Source organism: Equus caballus, chromosome 10, assembly GCF_041296265.1.
Source record: "Equus caballus isolate H_3958 breed thoroughbred chromosome 10, TB-T2T, whole genome shotgun sequence".
In the NCBI taxonomy this organism is placed as follows: Eukaryota; Metazoa; Chordata; class Mammalia; order Perissodactyla; family Equidae; genus Equus; species Equus caballus.
In genome coordinates this window covers 86,412,898-86,428,682 of record NC_091693.1, presented here as the reverse complement: position 1 = coordinate 86,428,682, position 15,785 = coordinate 86,412,898, and positions in this window count along the sequence as shown.

Sequence of the window (15,785 nt, the reverse complement as noted above, 5' to 3'; positions counted from 1 at the left end):
CTTTATCAGAGAACTCAGATGTTCAACATTTTTATCTATGATTTGAATGAATATCACAGAGGTTTAAGCTAGTCAAATGTGTGGATGATACAAAGCTTGAATGATACTGTTACATAGAAGATGCTGTGAATACTTGACTGATCAATACATCAGTGCCACACATCTTAAATACAGCCGTTAATAGGAACTATAGCCACAATATTTGTTGAATGAAGTCAGAACCATTAGAAACAACTAGGTACAAAAGTCAATGTGGGGAGAACTGTGTTGCCTTGTCTCCAACAAGATTACTTTATTTTGCCCCTCTGGATGCCATTTAAATAGGTAGAGAAAATTTGAAATAGAGTCTAAGTAAATATGCAACATATTTAATTATATCTGATTTAAAATTTTAAGTAAATTTGAAAAAAGGTTTGGAAACATTCTAAAAACACATAAAGAAGCAGTTTCATGACAGCCCCCCCAAAATAATTTTGCAAAACATAGCATTTGTTGAATGGTCATCAAATAAAATGTGCTGTGACCATTTAATTCAAAAAAATTGATTGTGCTCCAGTGTTGTTAACATTACAGCATAAATAGGCATTGAATAGGCCCTTGGCTGGGAATGTACCAACTTAGAACACGGGGTCCATCTGGCACTATCTGAGCTTGGGACAGGGCCATGGAAACCAAGCGACTCCACTTTACATTTGACAGCAGTTCTACTTTCTAAGAAGAGGATCTCAGGAGACCTCTGAACCTGTGGATCAGTGGGGACCAAGATGTGGGGCAGGGTTCCTGGCCAGTGTGTTAGCAAGGGATGTCACATGAAGGTCACGTTGGTAAAGACAATGGCCTCCACTTCCTTTTTTGTTTTTTTTGGTTTAGATGGCTTATTTCCTACCACGTCCCACAAAATAAAAAGAGCTATTCAGAGGTAAATTTATATATTAGAAATAGAAATTTCTGACACGCAGAAATGTGCAAAGAGTTAGATTTCTGACTATGTAACTTTATCTTCTGTTTTCAGCAAGAAATTTAGAATTTTCTCCAAACTCATAATTTGTCTAATACATTATCATCTCAACATGACAGCAACTTGAAGGAATAAAAAATTTGAGGGAAGGAAAATTAAAACATCATTTAAAAAAAATAAGGATTGCCATGGAGCAGTTCTGAGGAGTTTAGAAAAACAGCCCAATGACTAGCATTTTGCCAGATCATTTGCCAAAACGTTGATGTGAAAGTTCCCTGAAAACTTGGTCTTGTTTCCAAAAATTTCACCGAGGAAATTGCTACAAGAATAAACAATCCATTCAATCGCATACAGTGAAGAACAAGGTTTACATCCAATGTGCATATTCTCTGTTTATAGCCAGGAAGAATTTAAATTACTTTCCTAGCATTCCTTTTTTTTTCCTTCAAGTATAAACTAACTCAAAAAATTAAGTAAAAATTGATGATCTAGCAATGTTTCTCTGGCTGCCATACAGCATGGGCAATGAGTTCTAGACTCCAATTTATTGGTTTGTCAGAAAGTTTGGTTATTTTCATCAATTTAGCTTTACATTTAACATTCCTCTGCTTAATTGAAACCATGCGGACACATTTGGTTAGCATCCACATTCCTACTAAAGTAAAAAGGGTACTTTGTTTCGGAGTCTGCACAGTTTACCAGTAAGTTCTATTTTTCTTGCAGTAACAATTAAACACATATTGGCACTTAATGGCAGACTCTTCCTAATCCCTATTATCAATGGGTACAGCTCAGCTCTAACAAACGTCCAGGCAGCTGGTGGAGGAAAGACAAGTATCCAGAACTTTGTTGGAATAATTGAATAAATGGCTTTCCGGGGACTAATCCCAGGGTTTTAAGACAAGGCCCTTGGAAAATTATGACCATTTTTCAAAGCTTGTTTAACCCCCTTTCTCTACTTCTTGTTCTCCTGGGATCCTGCACCAAAGTGCTGGCAGAAGTGGGCGATCTGAGGGGTGAACTGGCGAGTGTACAGTCAATTCCTGCCTGCTCTTTCTTTTTCAATCCCGTTGTGGAAAATGACTCTGGATGGGTTTATGAAGTGAGCTTAGAGAGTAACAGGTTTCTAGGATTTGTACCTTTTCTGCTTTGACAAAGTAATTCCAAATAAGCCAGAGATACAACAGCAGGACAGCTCGTATAGTTAAAATACAATATTCAGAGGTTGACTAACTAATGAAAAAATCATGTCTAATGCCCTTTCCCTGTTCGGAAATATGCAAAGAATAAGGAGGGGGAAAAGAGAAGAAAGTATGATCAAAAGAATGAATTAAAATGACTCCTGATTGACAGGGACAAGGTGGGTCAGGATAGCTCATTGCCCACTGTCCGTAGAAGTCAGACTCGCCCTCTGGTCTGCACAGAGAGAGCTCTCCTTTTTCGGGCAGGTATTGAGTCGTTCCTCCACACTCCTCCCCTAGACACTGTTGCTACACTGTTGCCACTTCCATAGCCACAGAGAGATGGAGAGATGGAGACAGAGTCTGGCCTTCCCACGTCTTGCGGGCAGCCCAGCCTCTTCCTCCACCTCCTCGGCACCCGTGGAAGAACAGCATGGCTGCTCTTGTCTTGCCAGAGACTGAAGCTGGGAGGCCACACCTGACACGACAGAAGGCACTAAGGCCTGAGTGGCTGAGTGAGTTAGGAGAGCTCCAGATGTCAAGCAGTGAGGGAAAGAGTCAGAGAGAGTGCCATGTGCAAGAGTGAGTATGGGGGACCAAGCTGGCAGTTCTCACTGGAGAAACCACTGGCTGGCCTCCTGCCGCTGACTCGGGGCCCTTCTCCCCTCTGCACAGTGTGTAAATATGATCCAGTCGCCCATCCTTAAACTATTTCACGTGACTTCCCATTCATTGTCCTGAAGATAAAATAAAAACCCATGGCTTACATCGCCTCTGTGGTCAGAGCCTTTTCCACTCCTTGCTGCTGGGGTTCCCCCCTTGTGCTCAATGCTCCAGCCATTTGGAACGTCTCTCCCTTAACTTCTGTGCATTTGCCCACGCTGTTCCCTCTGAGAAGGGTCATCTCCTACCCCATCCTGCTCTCCCCACCCCCCCACCCCTCCCCCCCCACCTCAAGGCACTGGAATTTCAGGGCTTGGTTTAAATGTTACTTCTCCCGAATGACCTTCCTTGACCCTCTAAATCAGAGTTTCTGAGAGGGCAGGTCTGCAATGCTTGTTTAAAATATTTCTGGACGCACTCCATATTAACCAAATTGAATTCTCTGGGCTGGGGCCCAAAAAACTCCATCTTTAGTAAGCATTCCACTTATTCTAATGTACACTAATGTCTCAGGACCAGTGACATAGACTCTGGTCAGTGACAAAAAAAATAATAAACAATCCTTACAGCACAGTCACCAACCAATCAAAATGGACATAGAGACCAGTCAGGACAAAGGCCACAACCAATTGAAGTAGACTGTGGGTACCAACCTCTCAGATGCACTTGTACGTGCTGACAATAACCTGCTGGCCCGATGCTGTTTCATTGTGCCCTGCCCTTCCGGCCTGGAACACGCGGGCTGATACGTACTGAGCACTTCCTTTATGGCAGGTGTTGTTCTAAACACTTTTCTTACATCACCTCAACTAACTTTCAAGATAATCCTCGAAGTTAGGTGCTATCACTATTTTCATTACAGATGGCAGAACTGAGAGATGTTAAGTCACTTGCTCAGTGTCACCCAGCCAGTAAGCAGCGGAGCTGGAGGTCAAAAATGCAGTCTGGCCTCCAAGCGCTGTCCTACACAGCACCTGTCATGGAATGTCTGAGGCTTTATTTTAATCGCCAGTCTGGTTATTTGACTTCCTCACTACACTCTGATCTCCATAGGAGCAAAGCTGATTCAAAATAGCCTTCCAATAAACATTTGGATCATGAATGAGATCACGCCGATTCAGTCTAGGATCAACACAAGTGGTCAGGTAGGAGGCTGACCGAGCACTTGGCCTCTCTCCTAGGGTTCTGAGGTTTGCTTTTAAAGACCTTCCAGGACAAGGAGGTTGGCACGTTGCAGGAATCAAGGTGTGGCAACCATCTGAACCCCTGAGATCCACGCACCTAGAAAGCACCAGCTGTAAAGTTGGCTTTCCTGCTCCAAGCATTTCCATCCAAAGTGATGAAAGCACACTGACATCCATACTCTTGGCAAGTAAAACCATCTCGGAAAGGTTAGAACCAGCAGAGAGGCAGCAGGCTTTGACATTCCATGGAGTCCATTTCTCGGAGAAACCTTTCCAGAACGCCTGCTAGTGGAGCCAGTCAGAGCCACAGCCTCAGTACTGAAACTGGTTGTGCCATGCGGATCCACCACACAAAATCAAGACATTGAACCTCTTTCTCCAAAACTGTCGAGCTGGTTTCTTCTCTCCGGTTGGAGCACCGTGACTATCACTTCCCACCACCATGACTATTCTTCACTGTGACCTGTCTTGAACTTTTCCTAACTGCAGCAACACAGAGAGAGCACCATCTCACTTCGTCCTCTTACCCTTCTTACCTTCTCTGGGACTTTGTCAGCCCCACTGGGATTTCTCCTCAATGCCTTCCCTTGCCTTGCCACCAGGGAACATACAAATACCCCTGTTCTTCTCTCAGAACACCCTCAGGTCCAGCTTGTGACACCTCTTGCATGCAGGTCCCAGATCACTCAAGTCTCTGTAGTTGTTTCTCTTTTCTGAGCTTCCATGACACTCATCCTTTGAGCCAGTCCCATGTTGACATTGATCGCATTCTGCATTGACTTACAATTGAGCCACCCACTCTCAGCGCCCAGCACGCAGTCCAGTGTTGCTCAGGGCCCATACTTGGTGGGTGTAATTCAACTTGCAATGAGTCTAAAACCCTTCTCTTTCTGGCCTCTTGCTACCTCAAAAAGCATTCCAATATTTAGGGGAAATATAACAACATTTTTTTACAGTAATTCTTTTAATGAAAGTCAACATCTTGGTATATGTCTCAAGGAAGAAGTCCAGAAATCAGTGCACAGAGAAATACTCAGCAGACGTCTGGGGCTGCAATGAGACATGGATGGAGAGGTACTAATGGTGGACCAGAGTCAGGAGTTTTGATAATGTTTGGAAGTTATTACATGTTCTTCCGACTACCCAGTGAAGCCAATCCTTTCCATTTCCATCCAAACACCCAGTGCTTCACACGCTGTTATCCAAGTTGCAAATCTTCGGGATTGGGTCCTGTTCTCTATTTTTCCTCAGTTTCCAAAAGAAATGCCTGAAGGATCCAGCTCTGCCTCTGACACTCTGATACAACTCCTCAACATCATCCTGGGCAGCTCCCAGCCTACTCCTATGAGATCTTCCAGTGTTTTCCATACCTGGGCTGGACCTGGACTGTATTGTCTTGCCCCTGTTTGAACTTGGTCTCAGAACTGGCCCTTTCCCAGGGTGGAGAAACAACTAGGGAGAGGGGAGTTTTGAGGAAATAAAAGTTAAAATAATCACTTTGACGTGAGAGCGTATTAACCTCTGGCTAGCCCATTTTGGAACCTCCATCACCAGCCACTGGATGCCCACCCCCAACCCCCATCATTTGCTCCCACCAAGCATTGGTGCCCATGCCAACCAGAACTGAAGTCTAAGTTAGTGATGAAAAGAAGCACAGCCAATCTAAACAGATAACTTGAATTTTAGGAATAGTTGAAGTTAGTACATTAAACTGGCCTAGGCAAATATCAAAATTATGGAAGTTTTGTTTTTGTTTTTCAGAATGGGTTGTGTTGCTTTCAGAACTAGGAAAAGACTGTAGAGTTCTAAGTGAATAATTCCAGTCGGATGAAAAGACTAGAGAAGACTTGTAAGTCACACAGTGACTATCTGGAAAGATTCGCTTAGCTACAAATTTTTAGTCTGATTCTGAAGTACACATTTCCATTACAATCCATTTGACTGTTTTTAAGCAGCTATCTTTTCATAGATAGAGCACAGATTAACTGAAATTTAGCCCATGTTTCAATTGCCACAGATTTTCTATCTCTGGTCTAAACCAAAACCTCTCACTCTATTAATTACCCAATGAATCAGAGAAACTAAAAACGGATTGGAGGGACAGTCAACAATAATCCAAAATGTCACTTTAGCTCTCTGATGACTTGCCTTTCCTATAATGTCCTCTGCCACCCAGAGTCCACATCTCAAGATTTTATCCAGCCTACGCTTCAGTATTTGGTTATCTCTTTCCAGAAGACAATTCTATTTCACACATACACTTAATATAGATATGCCTTTTAAAAAGCAAATTATTATAATGAAAAACATATATACATTCAAGGAATGCTTATGTGACTCAAGCTTCATCCAGCTAGAGTGTTCTTGACATTGACCAACCACTCAACTTTTGCTTTTTTAGTTTCAAGGTCATCAGGCAAGTTCAGCAGAACCAGACTCTATACGTGCAGTGGGGCACATTTAAAGGCTCTTATAATTTGTCAATAATTAGACTCCTCCCAGGAAATATTTTACATTTATTAAGGACTTGACTCCCCAAAGTCTTTCTGATTATATTACCTGCTATAAGAATAAAATCTAGGCAATCTATCACTGTCAATAGGTTTTTCCCAAGAGAATAATCTTTATGGAAAATATTACGACATTGGTAACTTGGTTCTATTAAGATATGAATGAGAATTTCTATTTTCTAAGTTACCCGTGTTAGACAGAGGTGCAATTAAAAACGTTTTTGGTAATTTGAAAACTCCAGAGTGAGGGAAGAGGTTGGAATAAAAGATAAAAAGTCAGACCACTTAAAATCTAAAATAAATGCCTAAATAATTTATGAAAAAAATGCTGTATACATTATTGCGACATCCAGTGCACATACTTAAATGGCAGTTTTTCAAAACTATTATTTTCTATATTTTCACTTGTGCTTTTGGCCAGTTCACTCTCTCTAATCAGGAAATCGGTTATAACATTTTAGAGAATCATGCAAAATACATGTAAAAGTTTACTATCTTGAAAATATATCTCCGTTTAGGGAGTTTAGTGCGGTTTTCTTGGATTCTTGCCTTTCTTGATATTTCATAAAGGTTACATCTATGAGTGAGGTCTTGGAAATCTGGTAACCAACCAATCTTTCATGACACAATGTAACTCCCTTAGCAACATGGTGCTAAAACCGGGGAAGTGAAATTTCCTCCACTGTCTTTGGCTGCAGCTATGAGTTTCCTTTCAAAGAGACCGCAAAGCAGGACCCAACCAGTTTAATAATCCTGATAGAACCAGAGTGAATAAAAGTAATGAGCACAGACAGAGAGGCTGGGAAAGTCAGCCAGTAGAGAAGGAAGTCAGCATATGGGGGCAAAGACAGTCAGTCACCAGCATCAACTTTACACGGGTTCGTAAACCAGGATGCTGGGGAGAGTGGGCACTGAGAATAGGAGCTGGGAGGAGGTTGTTTTTAATATAGTGTTTTTCCTGTCGGTTTTCGCTTTTAATCCTGTGGTGTTGACAGCACAGCTTTCTCAAAGACAATCTGACCTATAGTCGACACTATCAATCACCCCCTAAGCTCATGAGCAGAAGGCCTGCAATGAAGACCTGAAATCGACACTGTAACTCATTCTTCTAAGCACATAAGCTTAAAAAAAGAAAGAAAAGAAAAAAGAACCTCTAACATCCTTATGGCCAAGTCCAGAAACAAATACCAAGATATGGTGCTTTTTGTGTTTCCTCAGAACGCTTTACATACATCAACACTATCTGAAGCTGTTACTTGCTAGTTCAGGGCTCAATATCTTAAACATGAATCCCCACTGACATTTTCTGAGATCAATAAACATAGGGTACAAAATATGAGAGGACTGTTAACAGTAGGGTTAACGATTAGGTTACCACCTTAAAATCTAAAACTATGAAAATTCTGCTTTTAAAATTCCAATTAATGTAATCAGAGTTTCTCCGGTTATCTCGAACTATTCCTGTGCGCAGCCTTCACATCAACATTCCAACTTACTAGTAAACAGGCTGGTTTCTGCGTATCACTTACACAATCAATCATGAATCTTTAGGACAGGATGTAAAAATCTGAGATCCAGAGTAGCCCAAGCAAGGTGCCAGAAAAGTGCCAAAGACAACAGCTCTGAGTAAGAAAACAAACAAGAAAATATATGGCAAGATTGTGAAATAGATGTATGTATGGTTCCAGATTTAGGCAACTTTTAGTGTCATTATATTCTATATTGGTCAGAACGCCGCTAGGTTATTGTGACCGTATTTGGATGTTACATTTTTAAATGGACAATACAAAATAAGACAGTGTCTACTGGAGACCAATTGGCTTAGCAACTATGAACTATGAAGAAAAGTTGCAAAAACTAACTTGTGTGACAAGTTGGGGAAAAAAAGATGAGGGTAGAATATGAGTATATGTCAAAGATTGGAGGAATAGACTAGACTCTGTACTTCAGAAAACACAACCAGGCAGTCTTGCTAATATAATATTTTACTCCACATAGAGCAAAACTGGAGTGTTAAAAAGAAATAGAGGTGGCTGCATACTACTTTGAGCATCCAAGCAGAGACTGTGTGATCCTGCGCCAAGAGGGATGATGGAGAGATTTTAACTTTTCACCAACACTGTGATTTTGTAGATCTCAATGCATGATCCTTTGCCAAACACAACTTCTTATTTAAAAATTTTAGGGATCAAAAAGCCAGAAATGACTTAAAAGTTTAAATCCAGCATATGAGAGGATGCATAGCCATCGTTTAATCTTCATTAAGTTTATCCTGGGCTTATGACATAGTTCAATGCCCATTAAATATTGCTACAAATTATACACTTAAGATAAAATAATAAGGAAAGGCAATAGAGCGAGACCCCACTCATATTTTTAAACATGTTGATAACAGCTTAGTAATAATATTTCCTAGCAGGTGAAAACTATATTACACACAGTATAACACGAGAAAAATGTTAAATATAAACAGTGGCACAGAATTTGAAGTTGGCAAGACTGATGCTCTCACTAACACTACACAGATTTCCATATGCTATTTCCGCAGGTAAAAAAAGGTCATTCATTTGCTTCGGTTGGACTACACATACTGAGGGATAATTCAGATTCTCTCACACTCTCCTCCGTACTTTCTTCTCCATGTCATCAATTAATCCACTTGGTCATCTTCATCTAAACATATATTTATGTCCTCATTATAGAAGGGCATAATTTAAGCCCATCTCCTAGAATGCTACACGCTTTAGGAGCATTACTGCCCTCTACATCAGGCCATAATTTTAATAATATTTTCTATTGTGTTGAAGGAATTACTTAGTGGGGATTGACTAGAAGTTTTGAAATAATTTATTTTTAAAAAATGATTTATTTGCAAAAGCCCCTCTGTTCTCTACTGGTGACTACATTTCCTGGTACCCCATGTTCATGACTGCTCCTGGAGTTGGTTGTGTGCTGAGAAGAGCCATAACAGGCATTAATGCATTTATACAGCATTGCCCATTTTTTTCTATCCTCTTACCTTGATTAAATTTTCTTTTTTTGCTTTTTTTTTGGTGAGGAAATCCACCCTGAGCTAACATCTGTTGCCAAGCTTCCTCTTTTTGCTTGAGATAGACTGTTGCTGAGCTAACATCTGTGCCAATCTTCCTCTATTTTGTATGTGGGATGCCTCCACAGCATGACTGACGAATAGAATAGGTCTGCATCCAGGACCCGAACCCACAAAGGCAGGCCTCCAAAGTAGAGCATGTGGAACTTTAAGCTCTCGGCCACCTTATTAAATTTTCTTCATAGCACTTAGCAACCCTTGTTACAAGTCTGCAACCCTTACGCAAAACCCTTGGGACCAATTATGTTTCAGAATTCAATTTTTTTAGAATTTTTATGAAGGCTTTATGGCATCCGGGTCTGTGAGAGCTCCCCACATCAAACATTAATATTTCTTCAATGCAGCTCATGAGGATTCACATGAAGAGGGATAAACAAAGATACAAATAGCTTCACTTTTCTGCAGGTCAGGTTTTGCTGCTGGAGAAGTTCAAGTAAGGTCAGGTTTTGCTGCCAACTGAGTTAGGAAATACCTTTCAGTTTGAAGAGATTTTTGAATTTCAGAATCACAGATAAGAGATTACGGACCTGTGAATATTTACTCTTTGTCTATTTTATAAATCCGAGCTAGGATTTAAGAGCTGTGGAGACCTGAATATTTTGTCTATCTTCTTTACTATTCTTCCCAAAATCTAGCATAATGAAAGACACAAAATCTCAATAAATAGTTGTTGAGGGAATGAATGAATGAATGAATGAGATGGTCTGGCACTAGAGCTCTGCCTAACAAGGAACTCCATAATTTATACCAAAACCTTTCTCTTAGGGACCATAAATAGTAACACACAGAGTACGATACAGGCTGGGGGCCGATGCAGAAACTGAAAACCAAGACAAAACATAACTACTAATGGAGGGAAAAGGCTTTAAGCAAAAGCGATGAGGCAAGAAAAGATGTAAGTAAGCAGGACCACGAGGTAGAAGGAGAGAAGAGAGGGTCATTAGTCAGAGGTGTCAGAAATAACAGGAATAGTAAAAGAGAGATGCCTGAGTCCTCATCATGAGAGTCTAAGACTTGATATCCGTGATATGATACAAATCCTTACAATAAGCTTCTGTTAACTAAATGATTACTGCCTGACTTTGTTCCTTGCAACATGAAACAACACCTTAGATGAAGCTCATAGCTTCTCTGAGCCTCAAATCTTCATATACTAAAAGATGAGTTTGAGAGATGATGCCAAAATTTCCTTCACAACTAAAATAATTGTGTATGGTGGCAGTTCTCAAACATTAATGTACAGAATCCCCCAGAAGGATTATTTAACCTCAAATGACTGGACCCCACCCCTAGAGTTTTTGATTTAAGAAGATTTGGGTGGCGCTTGAGAATCACTTTCCAAGATGAACGCGATGCTGATGCTGCCGGTCTGGAGACCACAGTTTGAGAACCGCTGGCCTCCTACATAAGCAATATTTACTTTACAAGACACGTGTGAGCCATTATCCGATTTCCAGTGTCCTCTGCAAATTATTTGAATTTGTCCATCTATGAAAACATGCCCAAGCTTCCCATCCACTCTTGAGATTCAATTTGATTTCTGATGCTGAAATGCAGAACTTCTAAGGAAAAACAACGATAGAATCTCTTCTCACCATGAGGCTGATTTAACCATGAAGCTAACATTTTTGAAATTAAGTGAAACTCAAGTTTAATATTGTCTCACAAACACCCAGAGACAGGCCTGACAGAAGAGAAATTTCACTATTCCTGTTCTCTCTGGACCTACTTGTGGCTGCTTTGTTTCTGGCAGCCAGAAATCTTTAATTTCAAATGACACGACCCAGCCAATCAATGCCCAGGCGAGTTTAAGACTAACAAAGTTCCTCACTTCCTTGCCAGCAAGTTTTCATGAACTAAAAACTTTGCAAAATAATTTTGATTGCTCTTACCAGTACAAAAGAGAAACTACACAGCTTGATTTTTTTTTAACACTCAGATCAAAATTATTATTAGAAAAAAAATGTTTCCAATGTGGCAGGTTCAAAAGTAAAGTCTGAGAAAATCTAGAACCACCAAATACGTAGAATGACTTCTTTGGGCACAATTATACTTCAAAGAAAGTAAATGCAATTATTCACGTGCAAAGACAAGAAAATAGGTGAAAATCGCGGTAAGTGCTTCATAGCTCACTGAAAATCTTCTTGGAAAAATATTTTATTACCAAATGACACCTTGGCAAAGCTACCCACCAGCTTTCCCGTGGGAGGAAAATTGTCGTGGGGGCAGAGAGAGCCTGGGGCAGGATTTTAGGTGGCTGACCCATGGGTGATTAATTATCACATACAAACATGGGTGTGACAAAGCATATAAAAGGCACTTGAAGTGCACATCGAGGTCACCTGATGCTCTTCTAGAAATGAACGATGAATCCCTGAAGACTGAACAATGTACAGTACCACGGTCAGGAAAAAGAAGATGGAAAAGAAGGGATTAAAAGGCTGACAGTTATTTTTTTTTCCCGAAGCCAATTTATTTTTCTTTGAGCTAAAAGGACTCTGCCTCAAGGCTGGCGTAAAGCAGAATTTCCAGGAAGCCACATTCATCACACGGAGGAAAAGCACCCCAGAGGAGACAGCATGATAAATACCTGGTTTCTGGCTCCCAGGATAGAGTGTCCAGAAATGAGGAGAAGAATTTATTCATCTCCTTGAAGCCCCTTAGGCTCCAGCTCAAATAATACTCTCAGCAAAGTTTGCTTCAGAACACCCAATCTATTCATTGGTTGAAGACATTAGGCATATTAATTACATGATGCTCCATCATATTCTAAAAACGTTTATAGAGTTGTCCTCTGATCCAGGACACACATGCAAGTTATTTGTTATGGTGATTGCTGGCTTTGCAGAGTCTCTGCCCTTGACCCAGTCCCATAGATCAATGTCAGGCCCAGTGAGGTCTCCAGCAAGGGGACAGCGTGAACCCTCTCTTCAAGGTTAGGCCTCCGAAGCTAAAAGTTGGTCCTGGATTCTGGCATCAGACTAATCTAGGTTTGAATTTTATCTCTAAACTTAAAGTTGTGTGACCTTAAGTGACTTAACCTCTGGAAGCCTTGATTCCTCATGTGTGAAATGAAGCTCATTATAAACCATGCCTCAAAGGATGTTTGTGAGTCGAATGGGAGGTGTTATATACAAAGCGTCTATATCTAGTACATGCTAAGTGTTCAACAAATATCAGTGACTATTGCATTATTATTTTTTATCATAGAACTTCTCTGAATGACCTTCAATTAACTGATTTGCCAGACTAATTCACCATGCTACCCATTCCTTCTGTTAAGCATATCGACTGATGGCCATGGCATTCCAAATGCTCTCAACAGCAGGCCGCATCCGAGAAAGCCTGTCCAAGACTGCTCCCGCCTGTTAAGCTTAACAAAAGTCAAATAAGTTTATTCCCAAACCTGACTGTGATAGTTGTAATTGTTATTGGAATTACGCAATTTAACAAATACTATGTAAACTAATGAAACATAAGAGCAAAAACAAAGAGTTGTTATCTCTGTGGAAACTAAGTTAAATGCTTTGAAAAGATAAATAGAAAAATGGTTTCTGCCAAATTAAGTGAAAAAACTACAGAAGGTTAGGGGAAAAATCACGATAGCATAGAAAGTACTGCACGTGGATGACCTCATAAGTATATTTCAGATCATTCTACATTTTAAAGAAACGGAAGTGGAAATTGTCAAGGAGGCATTTGGGATGTTGTTTATGGAAGAAAGGTATTGGAGAGCTCTAATCAGCAGACCAGCACGTCAAGAAAACTCTCTGGCCCTAAAGATTGACAATCCAATATTTGCACGTATTTTTTGAGTTAAAATAAAATGTTTGATATGTGAATATATCATCCCCCATCCCACAATGGTGTTTTAAAAAGTAAATGATACAGCACCAAGAGTGAACCCTAATGTAAACTACGGACTTTGGGTGATAATGATGTGTCAGCGTAGGTTCATCGATTGTAACTACTCTGGTGGGGGATGTTGATAGAGGGGGAGGCTATGCATGTGTGGGAGCAGGGGATATATGGGAAATCTCTGTACCTTCCTCTTGATTTTGCTATGAACTTAAAATTGCCCTAAAAAAAATAATTTAAAAAGTCTTAAAAAGAAGAGTAAATGACCATTGCTGGTCCCAGCCAAATTAGATAAAAGGGTTTTTATAGCATTATGCAAATATTCTTCCTCATTAAGCCCCTTCTTAGAGAGTTCTAAATTTAAATAGGTTAGGGGAAGGGAAGCACCTTAGCAAGCAGGTAGAGACTTGCTTTTTGTGACTTAGCCACAACCATATTTGGTCACATAAAAGAGGACCTCCTATAATATATGAGATCCAGGACCAAAAAGTGTTGTCATGAGGTAGCATAAGAGAGGCCCATAGCATAGTTCTCAAATGTTGCTCTACTAACTAGCTGCCTCAAAATATCAAGGGAGCTTTCAAAAAAGACAGATTCCTAAGACTGACATCTAGTCTTCGGATTTAGTAGGTCTGGAGTAAGACCCAGACAACTGTGGGAGTGTCTTTTTAAGTTTCCTGGGTGCTCCTGATGCATAACCAGGTCTGAGAAAGATTGATACTGAGCAGTACTGTCTAATCTAAATATAATGCAAACCACAAATGAGAGCTACATTTTCTGGTAGCCACGTTTAGAAAAGAATTTTCCAGCAGCATCATTCAAGAAAGAAAATAAATAAAATTTCTTAATAATATATTTTAATTTCTTAATGAAACATTATATTTAAACCAACAAGCTTAAAATATCACCATTTCAACATGTAATCAATGTAAAAATTATTAATAAGATGTTTACATCCTTTTTATTTGCACTAAGTCTTGGAAATCTGGTACATGCTTCACACTTACAGCCCATCTCAATTTGGACTAGCTCCACGGCAGGTGCTGAACAGCCACATGTGGCTACTGGCTGCCAGCTCGGGAAGAGCAGATACGGGTGTAAAGGGGTAGACTGTCTTCGTGATGTAGGCTGTTTTGGTGGTGGCATTGAATTTTGATGGTTCATGTCTACTAAGTGCTGGAGGAGAGGAGGTGATGAGGAAGGTTAAACAGGAGAGTGGAGCAGCATGGACAGTCCAGGACGAACATGACACTTAGCTGGGAGGTTTATGTACTGTAAGTTGAGAAACCACTCTGACCCATTCAAAGGAAAACAAGTGAAACTGATGTCCAAGGACACAAGAAGGGAGAAAGCTGGGGAACTCAGTCAGACAAGAATAAAAACTGTCTGCCAGGCAACTCCAGTTTTTAAGTCCAAAGGAGAATTCCTCCAGAGTTCATGTTCAACTTTTGGAAACCTTGGGACAGTAGGGTATGGAACAGAAACAGCTTTATAGAAAAAGTAAGCTGCCCAGTAGAAAAGCGACCTTTAGAAGCATTTCCAAATGTTTAAAGCTGCGCACACACTTTTTGCATTTATCACGCTATTATGTTAGTGAAAACACATTTTGGAGGCTGAAATAATAAGTCTGAACAAAGAATTTAACATAGAACTGATGCACATTATCCTCTGGGAGTTCCACTGATTTTTTTTTTTAAAGAATTCAACAGTAAAGTATTCTAACCAGGAATATCACAGCCCAAAATGCTGTAAATCAAACAAAACATTTGTGAAGGAAAGCTCCTAATTCCTCACCAAACACTTGTATCAATGAAAAAACAATCAGAATCGAACAAATTCAATGTCGGAGGTTAATGGAGATGTGTGAGGTATCAGATTGCAGACTTTTATTACACAGCATGTAAAAATTCCATAGCAGCCCAGTGTTGCATCTCAAGTCAAAGCTGCACCTACATTTATGTAGGAGTCTGACATATGAAATATATTTTCTCCTTTTTCCTCTCATCCAATGAACACAGATGGCACAAAATTAGTTTTTGAAGTAACGATCGAGGCATTGATAAAATTCTAATAATTCAACCTAAAAGGGCATTCGTTACTATGCAAATTCATAAATACATAAAGACGATGGCAGTAAGCCTCCATGTGGGGACACATCTTCTACTTGTTCATGTGATGGAGACTCGTGATGGAGACTCTGGATTTTCACTACTCTGTCACCCACACTTTTGCTCAGGTTAGAAGTGGCCAAGGAAACACAGCATCTGAGTCAGAAACAACTTGACAAAATGAGCATCTACTGTGTATATTTACACACACAAG